The sequence below is a fragment of the Diabrotica virgifera genome, chromosome 10, assembly GCF_917563875.1.
Source record: "Diabrotica virgifera virgifera chromosome 10, PGI_DIABVI_V3a".
Taxonomy (NCBI): Eukaryota; Metazoa; Arthropoda; class Insecta; order Coleoptera; family Chrysomelidae; genus Diabrotica; species Diabrotica virgifera.
The window spans coordinates 146,513,624-146,531,393 of record NC_065452.1 but is presented as its reverse complement, the minus strand read 5'-3'; the positions used below and the strand labels follow the sequence as shown (position 1 = coordinate 146,531,393).

Below are 17,770 nucleotides of genomic sequence, written 5' to 3'. Positions count from 1 at the left end.
CCGAAAAAATGCGGTTTTTTATTTTTAAAGGTACGTTTCACCAATTTTAAAAATCTGAAAAAATTCAGGGTGAAATATTGTGCAAAAATACACATTATAATTGATTTTCGTAAAAACGAGTGTCTTAGTTTTTTTTTCAGAGTTATTTAAAGTTTAAAATTGTTCTAAATATTCGAATTTCCCGCCAAAAAATAAAAAAAATTTTTTCATATAGATCTTTTTGAAACTTACAACTTTTTTAAATAAAGTTTTTGGCTAGCTCTTGGCGCAGCTGAGATAAAAAATAAAAACATAAAAAGCCTAATTAGGCTCTAGGGGGGTCACGTGACCACCTAGGGGGCTAAAAATTTCAGAAAGTGAGTTCCTCTATATGTGCTAAAAAGTGACCTATATGGAATTTAAATTGAGTTGGGCGCACTTTTCACCATCTTACCCGGCTAGGCCCTTTAGTTATACTTTGATGTTGCTTAACGATTTTACGATTAGCAAGATATTTTTACAGTTATTTTAATAAATATACAAAAGTGTGCTATGGGGTATGTTGTAACAAAACGTTGGGACTTGTAACATGTTACAAATTGCGCTGAATCTTACTAAATTTATGATCTACAATATAAAAACGTATTATTTAGTTTAGTAAGTCCAGAACGAGACAACATAAAAAAAATCAGAAAGGGCAACTCAAAGCCAGGAATTGAAGTCTACGAGTTAGGTTCAGTGGAAATTTTAGATAATCAATGTAGCATAAAGCAAGCAAGTAAAACAGCACGAACTGTGTTATGCATCTTTATATCGATATGGAAAAAAAGAAAAACATTAAAAGTCTACAAGTGGGCTGTACTAAACCAGGGATAGTTTTTACAGCCGAAGAAGAAAGTAAAATGGCTTCGTATATTCTGAAGTGCACCAAAGTATATTTTGGACTAATGCGAAAAATCCCATGAAGATGCGAAAACTGCCTTACCAATATGCTGTGAAACTCAGTGCTAAGCAACTTCCTTCTTCTTGGTATCAAAATTATACAGTTGGTCCAGATTGGGTCCAAAATTTTATGCGTAGAAATCTACATTTATATTTAAGAACACCAGAAGCCACCTTATTAAGTCAAGAAACATCTTTCAACAGGACCAACGTTGGTATTTTCTTCGAAATATTCCAAAAAATTCGAATTTTCGTAATGTTACAACCTGCCCCAATATATGTTACAACTAGCCCCAAGCGCGGGGTAAGTTGTAACAATGCACTTTTTTTTATGCACAAAGATATATTTGAATTTATAAAAATTGTTACAACTAGCCCCCTGCTCCCCTACTAACCTTTTATTGATATCTAATTAGTATGGTATAGTTCATAATTTTTTATTAGAATACTGGATTAAAATGAAATATTGCTGAAATTCGCCAAAATAATAAATTTTGCATGCTCCTATTCGCCATTGCTATTTAACACAGTAACAATAAAAACAGTTGTTACAGCGTTTCCAGTTTTTGTGTAGAAAATCTATTGCATATTTAGCTAAAATCTACTAAATCAAAAACTAACATAGACTAAAACTTTATTAACTTATTTGTATATAATTTAGTTTTTTTATATAATAAAAACAACAGCTAACTTAACTAGAAATTAATATAATGTGAATGTTTGTAAAAAAACCAAACTTTTTTTACATTATAACTGGGAAACAAAATGACTTACATACTTGTAATTAATTTTTATCAGTTTCATATTTAATATTTTTATATAATATTTTGTCATCCATTGATTTTAACATCTGCATGTCTGGATCAAATTTTGGTACAATTCCCAACCTCATTCATACCTTCTTTAGCAAATAATCATGAAAATATATTTTTATTCAAAAGTTTGTTGCGATCATCAGTTTTAATATGGTTAAAAACGGAAAAAATTATATTATTGCCTACTGAATTAAAAAAAAATATCAAAAATCTATCAAAAAAGTAGAAATCTGCTGAATGTGGCAACTCTGAGCTGTTACTTGGAGTAGAACACAAAATACCTTCTTTCTTTGTCCCGTGGCGATTATGATATAAAACGATACGTCTCAAGACCTCGCTTTCTGGCGAACGCTTTGAGGCGAAATTTTTGATGCACGGAATACCAGTCTTATAGAAACCAGTCGATTGACAGATTTCTACACGTCTCGGAATCCCAGTCCTGGAAATAAAATTCCTTCGCTGGCACGAAATAAAATCTAATTGAATCTATTGTTGAAAGAGGATACATGCAATTTTCTACTTTTTGAGTTATAGTAAATAACCGAACGTCTGCAAGATCAAACAGAGAAGTAAAAAATCTAGTAACGAAAGCAAAAAATATTTCCTGGGAAAGTAAATGCGAAGAGCTCAACAAATATACAGGGTGATTGATTAGTAGGGTAAAGCTCAATAGCTCCGCTATAGTAATAGATAGCAATAAAAGTTAATAACAAAAATTTTAGCCACCTTTGAGCTTCACATTACAAAATTGGTTAGAATATTACAGGGTGTTCGATAACACAGTGGTAGACCTAACTTATGTTTTTTTTTTAAATGGAACACCCTATATTTTATTTTATATTCGAAATCCTGTTAACTTCTCCATCACAAAAATATAAAGGGTTGTAATGTTATACAGGGTATTTACAAAGTTATAACCAATTTTGTATGAAAATCGTAACAAGTTCAACTCCCTGTATAAATAAAAATAAGCAAAACAGCAATGGTTTATTAATGCCATATTTTTTTATTTATTATCAAAATTTTTAAGAATTATTGATATTGCTAATTTTCTTTATATCAAATACAGGGTGAGTCAAAACGCAAGTACATTATTTTGTTATATTGTTTACTCCCGCATTTTGCCTTAATTTTTACTTTTATTTCTGCTATTAGTAGGTGGTGATCACTTCCTACATCTGCTGATCTGATGTACTCCATAAAGGATTGTGAAATCATGTCATTGGGGCATATACCAAGAACTCATGCCTAGAAGCCCTAAATGTCCAATATTGTGTTTGGACACTGTGTTGTGAAGTGAGACTTCATATTGAAAATTTTTCATAAACTCAGTCATGTTCCTTTGAATAGATTTCAATACCTTTACATTGTAGCAACAGGACATTCGTTTCAAATATTCATAGTAATACAGTAAATAATAATAATAATATCGAATGGCATTTTTGCCGGGGAGATCCTTTCGGACAGGTTCCGGCGCCATTTACATCTTTAACCCTGTTTCAAGTAACTAGTGTCGATGTTAACACTAGCCCAGGGGGACCGACGGCTTAACGTGCTCTCCGAGGCACAGTGAGACGGCTCGTGTCATTATTGGAAATGAAAATGGTTTGTCTTTGGCAGGGCTCGAACCCACGTCTACTGGCGTATGAGGCCAGCGTTATATGCCTTTACCCACGGCCGCTCTTATAGTAATACAGTAAAACCTCGATAGAACGGACCTCTATTTAACGGACTTCGGATATAACGGACAAAAAATCTGATCAAACGTAAAAAAATTTTAATGCAAAAAATATGAAAAATCGAATTCTGGAAGAAAAATCAGCAAGAACAGGATATCAGCACTGCTTTGGCTGATGGATCGCATTGAGTTCTAATAAGGCATGGTTCACCAAAGATATTTTCAGAAATTGGCTTTTATAAAAAATTTGAACCTGCTGTTAAAAAATTTCAAGAGAAGAAACTGGAAATACAGCCGAAAGAGGTGGTGAAATGTTTATTGAATTTAGATAACGCTCCTGCTAATCCCCTGAAACTATTCGACATTCAGCAGACAGCAACTTTAATAATTGTATGTTTTTGACAAAAAAATACATCGCTTTTTCAACCCATGGGTCAGTGAATAATTTTGGCAACCAAACGAGTATATTACACAAAGTTCTTAGATGAAGTAAAAAAGTAAAAAATATTATCTAAACAAAACCTGATTCCTTTTTTAACTTACAGATTTATACACTGTGTCTAAATACAGTACATATTTTCAAAAAAAAAATTTTGATTGATTTTAAACCTATTTTTATATAACGGACTTTCGGCTTTAACGGACATCCCGTCCCCCCAATTAGTCCGTTATATCGAGGTTTTACTGTACTCCCTACAAGAACACATAAAAATCTTATTAAAAAGTTATATATACTAAATTTACAATCAAGATGCAGTAGAAATAAACACACCAAGATATGTTAAATGCTACTAGGGGTACTCCCGAATCATAATTTACAATGTATATACATTGTAAATCCCAAATTATGATTTCCAAAGTTTATACATTGTAAATTATGATTCAGGAATGCTCCTAGTAGCATTTAACGTGTCTTGGTTTGTTTATTTCTACTGCATCTTGATTGTAAATTTAGTATAGATACCTTTTGGTAATTAAATGTGGCAAATACTAGACTAAACTAACTGAGCTGAAATATAGTAAGTGTACTCATTTCAGTTTGTATTAAGTAAAATCTAAAGATTTAGTCATCAATACTACCAATTTATACAATCCATTATCTACAAACCATTATATAAAAAAGAACACATAGGACAGGACATAAGACATTTCAACTGACAGGAAATAAAGGCTAATTGAATAGTACAATTTTATATTTTTTGAGTTATAGTCAAAAACCCTTCTCTCTTTCTATATCCCCATCATTTGGTGTTGACTGCAGTTTCGCAGTCTAAACTAGATTACTAGATCCATGCTATGCATCAGTAATTGTTTCCTTTTAACGCTAAATAAAGTGGATATACAGTCGGAAAAATGAAAGAATACCCTGAACGAACATATAAAACACGCTGTATTTTCCTGTCCCCGTGTCACAAAGAAAATTGACCATCGCAAGTTCATGTAATAATAATTATTACATGTATTTGCGCTGGTCAATTTTTTGTGTGACACGGTGATAGGAAAATACAGCGTGTTTTATATGTTCGTTCATGGGTATTCTTTAATTTTTCCTACTGTAGAAAGAGAGAACGGTTTTTTTACTCTAACTCAAAAAGTAGAAATTGGCACTTACCTCCTTTTAACATTAAACCATCCAATTCAAGTCCATTGTCATTAATTTTAAGTTTGTAGTATGCTGTTGCAGTACACAAGACTCTTAATGCTGTTTTGTGGATTTTCCAAAAATTAGGACTGGAGTACTTTGACTTTTTTTGCTCTTTAAAACTCCTGCATCCCCTATAATATTTCAATCAATGATAATATTGTTAAGAAAAATAATATTTAAATTGAAAAATTCACAAAATTTTCCTTCTATATAATAGAGCCTGGGACTGGAGTACTTTGACTTTATTTTTTCACCTTCTGGTTAAAATGTACCCAAATATCTAATCATTCTTTTGATTTTGTTCTTTGGTCAAATTTGAGAAATCCCGTTCTTGATTTTGCAAATTATTTGACAATTCGGTTAGGATTAGGTAAAAATTTGATAAAAACGGATTTGCTGAAAATTTGCGATTTGTGCGTTATCACCATTTGAATTTAAACCAAATACCGAAAATCTCAATCTTACTAGTTCAGAACTAATCATTTTTAAAACTTTTATTTTTTATAACGTCCGAACCATATTCATAACCATTTCATAACATAACATAACATAACAAACATCATCAAACATATAACATATTAAACACAAACAGTTTAAGAAGCTGTCAAGTGTCAATCTGAAGCGATTGTCGCGCCTTTTAGGCAAATTGGTAGAAAATGGAACTAAAAACTATTTAAAATTACCTACGCCTATGGAGAATTGTCCTCGGTTTTGTTCCGAAATGACCCGAACTACACTTCACGCTTTCGGTTGGTATGACCAAGGTTGCCATCAGTGGTGAAATTTCAGCACATGTGGTGAAAAATGAAAAGATCGCAGCTGAGGTGATGAAATTGTGGTGATTTGGTGAATTTCGCTTATAAAGTTTCGGAAAGTGGTGAAAAAATTAAATTTAATTATCAAAAAATAAACTGTTCTATAGCCTCTTTACAGGATGCAAGTAATTGTGAAGTTAATTGCACAAGAACTTCTGCAATAAATTGCAAAATAACTTATCACAATAAAGTGATTACACTGTGCAAACAATGGCATAAACTGACAGAAATTTCTTCGGCAGTTAACAGAGAAAAAACTCTAAAACGTCTTATTTGATTTAACCTGCTTTTATTTAGAGTGGCTCCATTTCCTTCTCAGCTGACTTTTTTTCATAATTACCATAATACTGTTAAATTGTTACTTAAATAAAGGTTAAAAACATATTCATTTTATACTGATTATTTAACATTTTATCATACTTTCATAGTTATCTACTTAAATAAGTCTTAGAATATAAAAGGTTTAAAGGTTACCTAAAGTGTTATTATTTGGTTATTATTAAAATTAAAATCATATTGGTAAAATAAAAATATCAAACTTGAGAGGATGACAATGACAGGACAGAATGTCGATTGTCAATCAATATGTCAATGTCATCAGAAGTTGACAGATAATTAAAAAACACAGAGTGTAGCCTTAAAAGTAAAAGTTACTAAAAATATAACCAAATTGTATGAAAAACAGCGCAAAAAAATTTCACAATTAATTGCATCCTGGCAATTATAAAGTTTTAGGTAAATAAATATGTTTGAGGAAGTCCTTAGTATTTAATTGAAGTTCTTTCTTTCTTTATTATGTCAACAATATTTCAAATTTGCCGCCATTTTTAACTGTGGTGAAAAGTGGTGATATTTTGTGTAGCTAATGTGGTGAAATTTCCTTGACTATCATGGCAACACTGGGTATGACTGAAAATGTAAGCGTGTCTACTCAACCTAACATAATACTAATACGCAACAGAATTTCTTGAGAAAAATGTGGAATTTATGCAATTGAGAATGATGTGTTTCAGAAAACAAAAATATAATTAGATTAATTATTACGGAGTATACAAACAACATAAAGAACTCATTATTTGATTTTAACCAGTAATTTAACCAATATAACTTCTTAAAAATTATGAAATAACTTAAAAACAAAGTTGTGGGTACTTAGTAAGTACTTGGTACTTGTGGGGGCCTCTAAAAATCTACCCGATCTTAAGACAAACCCCCGCGAGATTCGAGTTTAAATAAAAGACTTTGTGCTTTTACTTTCTATAATCAGCTTTAAATTAAAATACCGTACACATGGCCTACTTTGCCCAGCAAATTTCAGTTTTATTTAAATATTTCTTTTCTTAGCACATATAAATAAATACAAAAATTATTTTGAGAACTCTCGAAATGTTAACCGAGAATGTTCTTATCATCTTTTATAAAAATCTGTAACACAGCCGAGAAAAAAAAAATAAATACAAGGTGGGCAAAGTTGCCCCGGAAAAGTTCAACATTGCCCACCTATTTTAAATTCACTGTAGGGCAAAATTAAAACGGAATAGGACTACTTTGCCCATGGCATACGTTTTAATTTGTCTACTATCCCCACGATATACGTTTTTAATTTTATTTTTTAATAAAAACTAGAACAAAAAGCTCTATTTTTCAGAGTTTTCTTCAATTTCGGAGAAACTTTTATTCAAAAATTAGAAAAAAAAATTATTACACTTTTATTATAAAAAACACGACAAACTATAACTGAAAACAACTTAAATTTTCTTTAAAATAGCCTCTTCTACTTTTGGAAGGTTCCTTTAATATTTTTATAATGTCTTCAAAATTGACGTCCGATATGTCTAATATGTTTGGATAAAAAAAACCATTTATATTTTTTCTTAAAAATTTTACGGTGCAGTATGTATTTTCGTCGTTTATTTCTACTATTAATTCGGATGAAATGTTGTAACGGTTTTTTTTGTAAGAAATTGGACCACCACAAAAGTACCAATTTTTAGATTATTTCCATCTACTTCGATATTTTCATCAGACTCGATATTTTCAACCATTTCATCCTGCTCTTCTTCTTGTAATTCATCTGCCTCCCCACCAATATCATCGTCACTATTAGTCATCTCCATTTGTTCTGCTAAATTTTCGTTGTCACTTGTCTCCATCTCTATTTCTTCTTCTAAATCCTCGTTCCCACTTCCCTCCTGCTTCTGACTAATTTCTTTAAATTGAACTGATTGACCGGGTTCAGTATTAAGCAACTTTTTCTTTCGTTTTTTAATAGTATTCCCTTTCTTTTTTTGTTGTAAAAAATTTAATAATGCACTATCAATTTCAGAAATTACTCTTTTTTCAAATCTCTCATTTGGCATCTTTTTTAGCACTTCATGTGGGCCAAAGGAATAAATTCCAGTTGCACGAAATGAACTTTGAAGATTTTTTTGAAAATTTGGTTCAATCGCGTCTATTAGTTTTGTTAGCAATTGAGGAAAAACCCACCTTGCTCCCAATTTTTTTTTCTGCTTTTTCTTGGCATTTTGATTGGTCCTTGAACGAAAGAAAAAACAATTAGGTAAATACTGACATGCTATTTTACGTAAAAATTAATACTTTGTGACGTGACGTTAAACTCAAAAGCGCACTTCCGTTTCCTTTTAAATGCCTCTAAAACATTTTATATAAAAAAATAAAAAATAAAAAATTAAAGACAAATGACAGGACAACATTGCCCACTTGCATTTTATTTTATAAAGAAGAAACATGTAAACGTTTCATCTCAAATTCAGTTAAAACAATACTAAATAAGACGTATAAACAAATATTTAGTTAATATTCCTACTGGTGTATACCCAGCAGTGCTTAGCTTTTACCCTAAAAAAACTACAAACACGTGTTAAAATTTCTTACCTTACTACAAGCGTTACACTTCAGTCACACAGGTTAGATCACACTGTCTTGATTTATGCATGTTTCTTAGCGCGCGCGTAAACGTCTGTGGTACTTTGATATGTTGCAAAAAAATTTTTTTTACAAATATTATAAACCTTACAGTGGGCAAAGTTGAACCCACTGGGCAAAGTAGGCCATGTTTACGGTAGTTAACAGCTTGCAAAATTATTAAATGACGAAAATTTAACCGTATATCTCTAAAATGGATAGTTCTAACACACCGCGTATAATTAAAATGTTAGTAAATACCATAATCCGGAATGTCAAACGTGCATTACAGTATTTCTTGTCGAACTTATTATTACCAATACACGGTATCTTAAAAAGGTTCCCTATTTACCGGCGCGCAAAAAAAACCACGCACATCCAACCGATATCAGTGATATTCTTCTGAATACTAACTAAATACTAAAACTAATCTAGGCACATCTGCAGTGCGCACAATCTGCATCCCCAATGACTAAATTGAGGAAGTGGGATCCACATAGCATAAAAAATAAGGAGATTCTTTGCAAACACGAGCTTGTACACCTTTATTTCTTCCCTTCATGTTAGAGTCGTTGTCATATCCTTGGCCTCTACAATCATATAATTTCAAATGAAAATCATTCATTGTTTTATTATATAATGAGTAGACCTATGCCTTGATACCTAGAACTAAGGCTATGGGAAACAATGGAAGACCTCGAAGTTCCACGAATATTAATAAAAGCAGTATAAGCACTATACAAAAAGAACAAAGTAGCTATCAAAACGGGCAATAGAATAAGCAGTCAATTTAAGACGAAAAATGGAGTGCTACAGGGCTGTTCCATTTCTCCTATCCTATTTTAAATATTCCTGGAAAAAACCCTGAAACCATGGAGAAGAAAGTGAGAAGGAATGGATATACCAGTAACAAAAGAATAGCCTGGAAATAGACGAAGGTAAACAAATCAAAGGAACAGTACAAGTATTTAGGTTTCATAATATCAAACAAAGGAACAACTGAAGAAGCAACTTACGACAAGCAAGAGACTGCATATGAAAATTTTGAAAATTAATCCGGTATTTTTGGACAAGAACATCAGTATAAAAACAAAAAGAAGAATATATCACACCATGACAAGAAGTATCCTGACTTATGGGTGTGAAAATTGTATAATAAATAGGAAAACCAAAAACAAAATAAGAGCAACAGAGATGGAATTCCTAAGGAAAAGCTGTGAGTTAACAGCTAAAGCTAAGAGCAACAAAAAGAGAGATATAATAAATAACAAAGAGCTTAAGAAAAGAATGGAAATGATCTCAGATATAATAGATTACATAGAACAGAAGGAATTAACCTGGTACGCAGTGGCGTGCTGGCCATATAAATGAATCGGTGCAATCACCGAGAGGCCGCGGCCTCTTGAGGCCGGTCAAATAGGTTTTTTTAACAAAAATTTTTAGATATGACAAAAAGAAATTTTTTTAATTTCTAATCGAATGTTAATTTTGCTAATAATATTAATAAAACATTTCAAAAAATGTAATTTTTTTAAATTGTAAAATAAAGTTTAATTAAATGAATAAGAGTCTATATACATAAATTGATTGCTACAGATAATATCTATTTATTTTCATACATACAAATATATTTATGGTTTTCCAATTTCCTTCAAGTAATCCATGTTACTTGATATGAACTCTGGAGAATAAAAAATGAAAAACGTCTTGCACATTTTTGACCGAATTATTGGAAGTATCGAAAAACGATTTGACCAAGATAAATCGTTTTATGATGATATAAGCACCCTACATCCTAGAAATTTTTATACAATAAAAAATGATATACCTTTAACAGCATTTAAATCATTTACTGAAAAATGAAGAAATTTTTAGCCTACCATATCTGCGACTGCAATTAGAGAACTCGTGGATTTTGCTGATAAATGGATTGTATTAAATTAAAATATAGGATTTTGCAAAATACTGAAGTTATAGAAGATCGAGTTAATGATGAATATGTTCAGTCTGCAGAAAATATGAAGGATGATATTATTAATCTATGTGATAATGAACATGAAGTAACAAATGACAATATTGTTGATATCGTGAAAACTTCACCTCCGTGTGGTATTAAAAAGTGTACCTAAAGATTGTATAGCTTGCTGTTATATAAGTACAGCTTAGATCAGTGTGCTTATCTAAACTTAAATATTATAATAAGCATTTATTAACTCTTTCGGTGACTCAAGTATCTTGCGGAAGAAGCTTTTCAACGTTAAAATACATAAAAAAAATCTATTAAAAATTACTTTAACACAAGATCACTTGAAAAAATTTATGCTAATGGCTATAAAAAAGAAGCTTTGTATGAGCTTAAAAATGATGAAATAATCGATGAATTTGCTCAAAAATTTACTTAATGCAGAATTTATTGATCGAGAGTTAGTAATTATTTTATAAAAGGTTTTTAAAATAATGTTCAGATTATTGCGTTGTATTAACATTTTAAATATAAATATAAATTAAAGTACTTGCACTGTACTTGTATTTGTACTCTCTTATATAAATGATTTACTAAAAGTATGCTGAACACATATAATTGAAAAATTCTCAAAATTTTATTTTACTTTTATCTTAATTACATCATATTCATATTATATTTATTCAGGAAATTATGGTGTCTGCCTTACTGCATACAATATGGTCATACATGTTATTTATTATTTGTAACATTGCTTATTCTTAAATAAAAAAATATCAAATTAAAAAAATCATTGAATTCAAAGTTTTATGTTTAATTTAAAAATAATTTATATTTTTGTTTTTTTGATTTTATAAATATAACGAATAAAACATCCTAATAATAGAAGGTAAAATGAGGATGGGAGGCCGCTTTTCTATAAAATCACCGGGCCGCTTGAAAAGTTCCAGCACGCCACTGCTGGTACGGACAAGAAGAAAAGCAGACAAAAAACGTTGAATCAACAGAATAACAGAGTGGAGCCCGATAGGAAAAAGAAAGAAAGGCAGACCCGAAGATCTTTCAGAGGTGAAGTGGACGAAGCAATGGAAAGAAGAAATCTGGAGGAAGGGGACTGGTAAAACAGAAAGAACTGAAGAGAACGGTTGAGTGAACGAATACACTGAAAACTGTGGAAATTAGAAAGGATACAGGGTGTTTCTAAATAATTGCGACAAACTTTGAGGGATAATTATGAAAATGATAACTACATGAAAAAATGATGACAGTTTGTTCTATAAACGTATGTCCGCAAATGTTTTGTTTCTGAGAAAAGAGGTGTTGTAATTTTTCTAACAAACTGACGATTTAATGATGTTTCAAGTAAAAAATCATTTAGGAAATCAAAAAATAAAACATCTTAACGCTTACAAAGTATTCTAAATAGGTTACTATATATTCATATGAAGAAGGACTTGTCATTCCTAATTCATACATACCCAGATTGGTAGAAAATTTTTTAGATGAATAAATAAATCATTTTACAATAAAAGAATAGGTAAATTTAATTACTAAAGCCGATGAGAATAATAATAAAAAAAATCACTTCAAATGTTCAAAATTCTCTTCGTTTACCTCATGACCTCATGTGCAGTAAGTTAATATTATGATTTCCTACCATAAATGAAATTATTCATTTATTTTTTTTTTGTTACGTGGATAGCTACTGACCGAAATTTATGTAACGGAAAAATAATAAAAATTTATTAATTCCACAACCAATATTTTACAAAACTTTTTTTATTCTACTTTAAAGCACACGCGCCAGTGTTAATGCAAATTTACAGAAAGACGAAAGACAAAATTATTTAACCAAAGAGTTTTACGACATAAGCACCAGTAGGTATATAGTATCACTGACTATTCATAATTTTGTTGATAATTTAAAATTTGATCTTTGTCCATTTTTAAAGAAGATTGTTGACATACGTGATATCTAGGTGACAAATGACCCAAAAAAATGAACAATCTTTTTAGATCGTAAAAATAATTTGTCTGCATTAATTTTGTATGAGATATGAGTGATAAAAACATTTCTTAGGTTGCATTATATTTATTAGTAAGCTTTGGTTTTAGTCTATTAATCTTTTTTTTTGTTTTTGAGTTATGAATTCTGACTAGAGATAGAAATATTTTTCTTATAAATAATATTAGAATTATCCAAACAATACCATAGGAAAAATGTTCAAAGTTAATATGTAAAATCAAAAAAATAATGAATGAAAAAAAATATATTTTTATATCGGCGTCTTTCAAAATTTGGCGCCCCGGGCGGTCGCCCGGCTCGCCCGCCCCTTTATGCGGCGCTGCCGGTATACAATCAAAATTTACGCGTTTAGCAACAATATTATTACAGCGATATTGTTAAAGAATAAAGCTATAAGATATTGAAAAAATTACTTAAATCGGACGACAGGTTTAGGAGACACTTGACATCAAACATGACCCATTTTTTGGGGTGGCCGTTTTCTATGACGCGCAGTGTATAAAGATACTTTACTCGAAATTCATATTTTTTATATACCTCGTATAAAATTAATGAAATTTGATTCGTGATAGTTGCATCATAAATCTTAGATCAAGAAGAGCTTTTTATGAAGAATAACTTTTCTTCGTCAAATTAAAAATACAAGATTTATAAATGAAAATGTTGTTGGTATCCATAATTTGAGAAAATTCGTCAAATATTATAATTTTTTATTCCAAACAACATTTTAAGAACAATTTTCAAATATTGTAAAATACATAATACATAAAGATACTTTTTACTGATGAACTGTAGTAGTACTTATGGAACAGTCTATTTATCATTAAAGGGGAGGCCGTATACTTACTCGTACAAACCTTTTGAAAGTTATTTAATACATTATTGCTTTCAAAATTCAAAATATACTCAAATTGTATTTTTATACATTTATTACACATATTATTTTATATAATAATTAAATTCACTATAAAATGTCATTTATATTTTATTAATAGCTAAATAAATTAAAATTTTATTTTGACATTCACGAAGTGTCAAACTCAAATGTAAATAATAACATTTGCTTTGCTTAACAAATTCAGATTAAAAAAGTAGCCTACTTCCTAATCAAAGATTTCAGCTGACGTTTAGTTCGTGGTAGCGTTGATTGAGATATTGGGGGCTCCCAATACTATAATCAATGGTGGTAGGAAATAACCGGATTGTGACGTCACATTTTAGATTTTGAGGTCGATTATCTCGAAGACGGTTAGAGATATCGAAATGCCGTTTTCAGATTTGGATTCAGAAGACAAAACTACATAAGAATCCATCGATACATCTGCTCTAAGTATTGCAGGAGCGGCAACGCAATAACACACAGACTTTTGCAAATTTATAAACGAAAAGTTTTCGTTGAAAAAGAATCTAATAAAAAAGAAAGAGATGACAAAAAGTTGGATGAATGAAAATATACTGCAACTTATGGAAGAAAGAAGAAAATCAAAGAACAACAAAATAATATACAACACGATTCAGAGACAAATAAGAGCTGAAATACGAAAGGCCAAAGAAAATTGGTTAAAATCACAGTGTGAAGAGATGGAGTTGTTAGAACAAAAACATGAAACGTATAACATGCATAAAAAAGTGAAACAAGCAGCTGGTCTTCAGAAATCCGACACAGCTAGCAAATTGCGAGACCAACAGAGGAATATAATCAGCGACAGAAATCAAGAAATCTGCATATGGACAAAATACATACAGGAACCCTTTGATGATACTAAGATCCGAACAACCACCATCCTACATATGTGATGACCGCTTACCAATCACATCAGATGAAGTGGAAAGAGAATATCACAACAAAAAGATGGCAATGCTCCTGGACCTGATAATGCATAATATGCTGAATTCACAAAACTATTTAACACCGACGGTATGTACTCAACTCCTAACCAAAATATTTAATGACATAATAATATGTACATATTGTACCTGGTACCTATGTATTTAAGCGGAGTAATACCAAGAACATGGCTGAAGTCGACGTTAATTGCCTTACCAAAGAAAACAAAATCCGTATCCTGCAGTGATTTCCGAACCATCGACTTGATGAGCCATATTTTAAAATTATTTCTAAACATTATACATCAAAGGATATATAGAAAAAAATCAGACGTACACAGTTTGGTTTTCGAAATGCAGTGGGTACAAGAGAGGCTCCATTCAGTATACAAGTGCTATTTCAAAGATGCAAAGGCGTAAATTGCGATATTTATGCATGTTTCATTGATTACCATAGAGCGTTCGATACAGTAAAGCACGACAAGCTGATGGTGATATTAACCAATATGTATTGGAATAAACACCTGCGATTTAAGGATTATCAGCAATCTGTGCTGGAATCAAACATCATCTATCCGGACATAGGCAGGAGAATCCAACAATATCAAAATCAAACGTGGGGTCCGTCAGAGATGTATACTATTACCACTGCTGTTTAACATCTACTCTGAAGAAATCTTTCAAGAAGCAGTGGATGATGTTGAAGCCGGAATTCGAATTAACGGAGAATGTATTAATAACATAAGACATGCAGACGACACTGTGGTATTCGCTGACATTTCTGAAGCCCTCTGGGAGTTAATGAACAGAATCGCAGAAGTCAGTCAGAGATACGGAATTTCACTAAACACTAAGAAAACAAAATGTATGATCATCTCTAAGAAGGAATAGAAATTTGGGCGAATCAGTGTGAACGGTCAACAAATAGAAAAAGTAAAAACATACACCTACCTTGGTACGAACGTCAAGGAAAATGTAGACCATTCCATAGAAATCAAATGTAGGATAGAGAAAGCAAGATCTGCATTTTAAAAAATGGCCAAGTTATTTGTCGATACCCATAAAAATCAGGTTACTATGATGTTATATCTTTCCTATACTATTGTCCGGAATTGAGTCATGGACTCTCACAGACACAACTCGGGCGTCCAGACCTGCAAGAAATTTGAGGCTTTTGAAATGTGGCTTTATGAAAACACAATAAAAACAGCCAAAATCGAATACCTCGATCACATCATGAGAAACAGTGAAAGATATGGACTGCTGCAACTAATATTGCAAGGAAAAGTAGACGGAAAGCGAGAACCAGGAAGGCGAAGGATTTTCTGGCTGAAAAATCTACGTACGTGGTTCAACACAACAACCGCAAGTCTTTTTAAATGTTTTTTGTATTTTTTTAACTTTTACTTCATTTTAATAATTTTTTAACCAAGTGTTTCGTTTATAATGTTATTTACTTTAATATTTATCAGTCATTAAATCATTTTTAAATTCAGACGATTTTTTTATTTCAAATTAAAGTTTAAAACGTAGATTCCTCAAAACTTTAAAAAGTATTTTGGCAGTAAGCCGACGATATCTGACATTAATTGCGTACGCCACTGGTTTCACTGGTTTCTATTTAATTTTTAAATTCTGTTTAAAGTTGTTTCTTATGGACTGAACAAAAAATAATAAAAACTAGGTTTGAACTTACCTGCGAGTTAATAGGCTTTATTCTAACAGTCTTGTTAATACTCGTATACATATCAGTAATATTTTAAGTAGTGCCAATATATTTATTCCAAACAAATTTGGTAAGTACCTATTTTTGGATTACTTAAGTAAAAAATTGGTAATTTTTATAATTATTTTAAGCATATATGTATATAAGAAAAATTAGTATCTTTGTAAGTATGTACCTATTTTTTGGAGAAGTATAAATTAATTGTTAATAATAACTGTTTTGCCGGTACCGATCTGATTCTGGGCCGTTATTCGCTTTCCTCTCGGCCTCAATAATAATTGTAGGAGGTCTACCGATTTTCCCCAAATTTTAGTATGTTGTATTACAACAAAATGGCTCTCTGAAGTTTTTCAGATTTTTTTGAGCTCAGGCGGCCATTTTGTGAGCCTTAAAAGACAAAAAATAGCAATTTTTACAGCTTTTTGAAGCATGTTTTTCTAAGGTCTCCCTTCACAGAAAATAATTTTGCAAACGTCATATTTTAGCTACTGATGTCTACTTTTAACTTGAATTTTTTCAACGTTTATCAAACGTCAAGGCGCCATTTTGGTAAAAATTAAAGTAGACCCACTTTTTACCAAAAATGACAATATTCAAACTGCTATAAAACAGCTTTTAAGTAACGCAGCTATATTTAGGTAGTAACGAATCGAAAGATCTAGAAAATATCTACAATTTTGTTTTATAACATTTTTTTCGTGCTTTACAACTTTTCGAGCTACGGTCGTTTGAAAAGTGCCCTTTTTACAAAAAACGCAGTTTTTCGCATTCTCAAAGAGGTGGAACTTTTTTCTGCCAACTTCGAATTGCACCAAAAATTTTTGAATGTATTTTTTTACATATAGTCCATGTGGTGAGACCGCTCCCGTCTAAAAAACATTTCTAATTCGGTTTCTCTGCGGATTCATATTCAAAAATGTCACCTTTAAACAAATCTGAAGGGTGCCGGACGGAATTTTTGGGATGAAATTGTTTAAACAATTTTTTTAAACAAATACATAAGATCACTTTTTATTGCTCCAAAAAATATATTTTTAGGTTTTTTGGGTCATTATAAACAATAAAGGTATTCTGTGATTTTTCTCAAAAATTGACAGTTTTCGAGTTATAGGCGATGTAAAATCTAAAAAATGCAAAAATACGCATTTTCGAGGCTTAAAAACTCAAATTTAAATTAGTATTTTTAAGAGTGCCAATAACTTGGATTAAAGTTTAAACATTCCTTTTCAAGATTCCGAAGAGTGATCGGGTCTGACTTCAATTTAGACCGTAGTTTTTTAATTGTTAATTATGCGTGTCCATCCGGTTTTTTTGCCGGTGCGGCGCGCACTATTTTCAAAAATCTCCTATTTTCTTCCGAAAAATATTTTTTCTGGATTGTTTGGGACATTCTAAATAAAATAAGTTTTTGACATTTTTCTCAAAAGTT

General features: G+C 31.1%; 1 long non-coding RNA gene across 1 annotated transcript in view; it reads right to left on the bottom strand.

Annotated features, from left to right (window-relative positions):
- Positions 1 to 5,621, bottom strand: part of LOC126893405 (uncharacterized) — a 38,030-nt gene extending 32,409 nt beyond the window's left edge. Inside the window, exon 1 of the long non-coding RNA XR_007701168.1 lies at positions 5,027 to 5,621. This is a non-coding gene — a long non-coding RNA (uncharacterized LOC126893405). The remainder of the gene's footprint in view (positions 1 to 5,026) is intronic.
- Between the last annotated feature and the right edge of the window lie 12,149 nt (positions 5,622 to 17,770).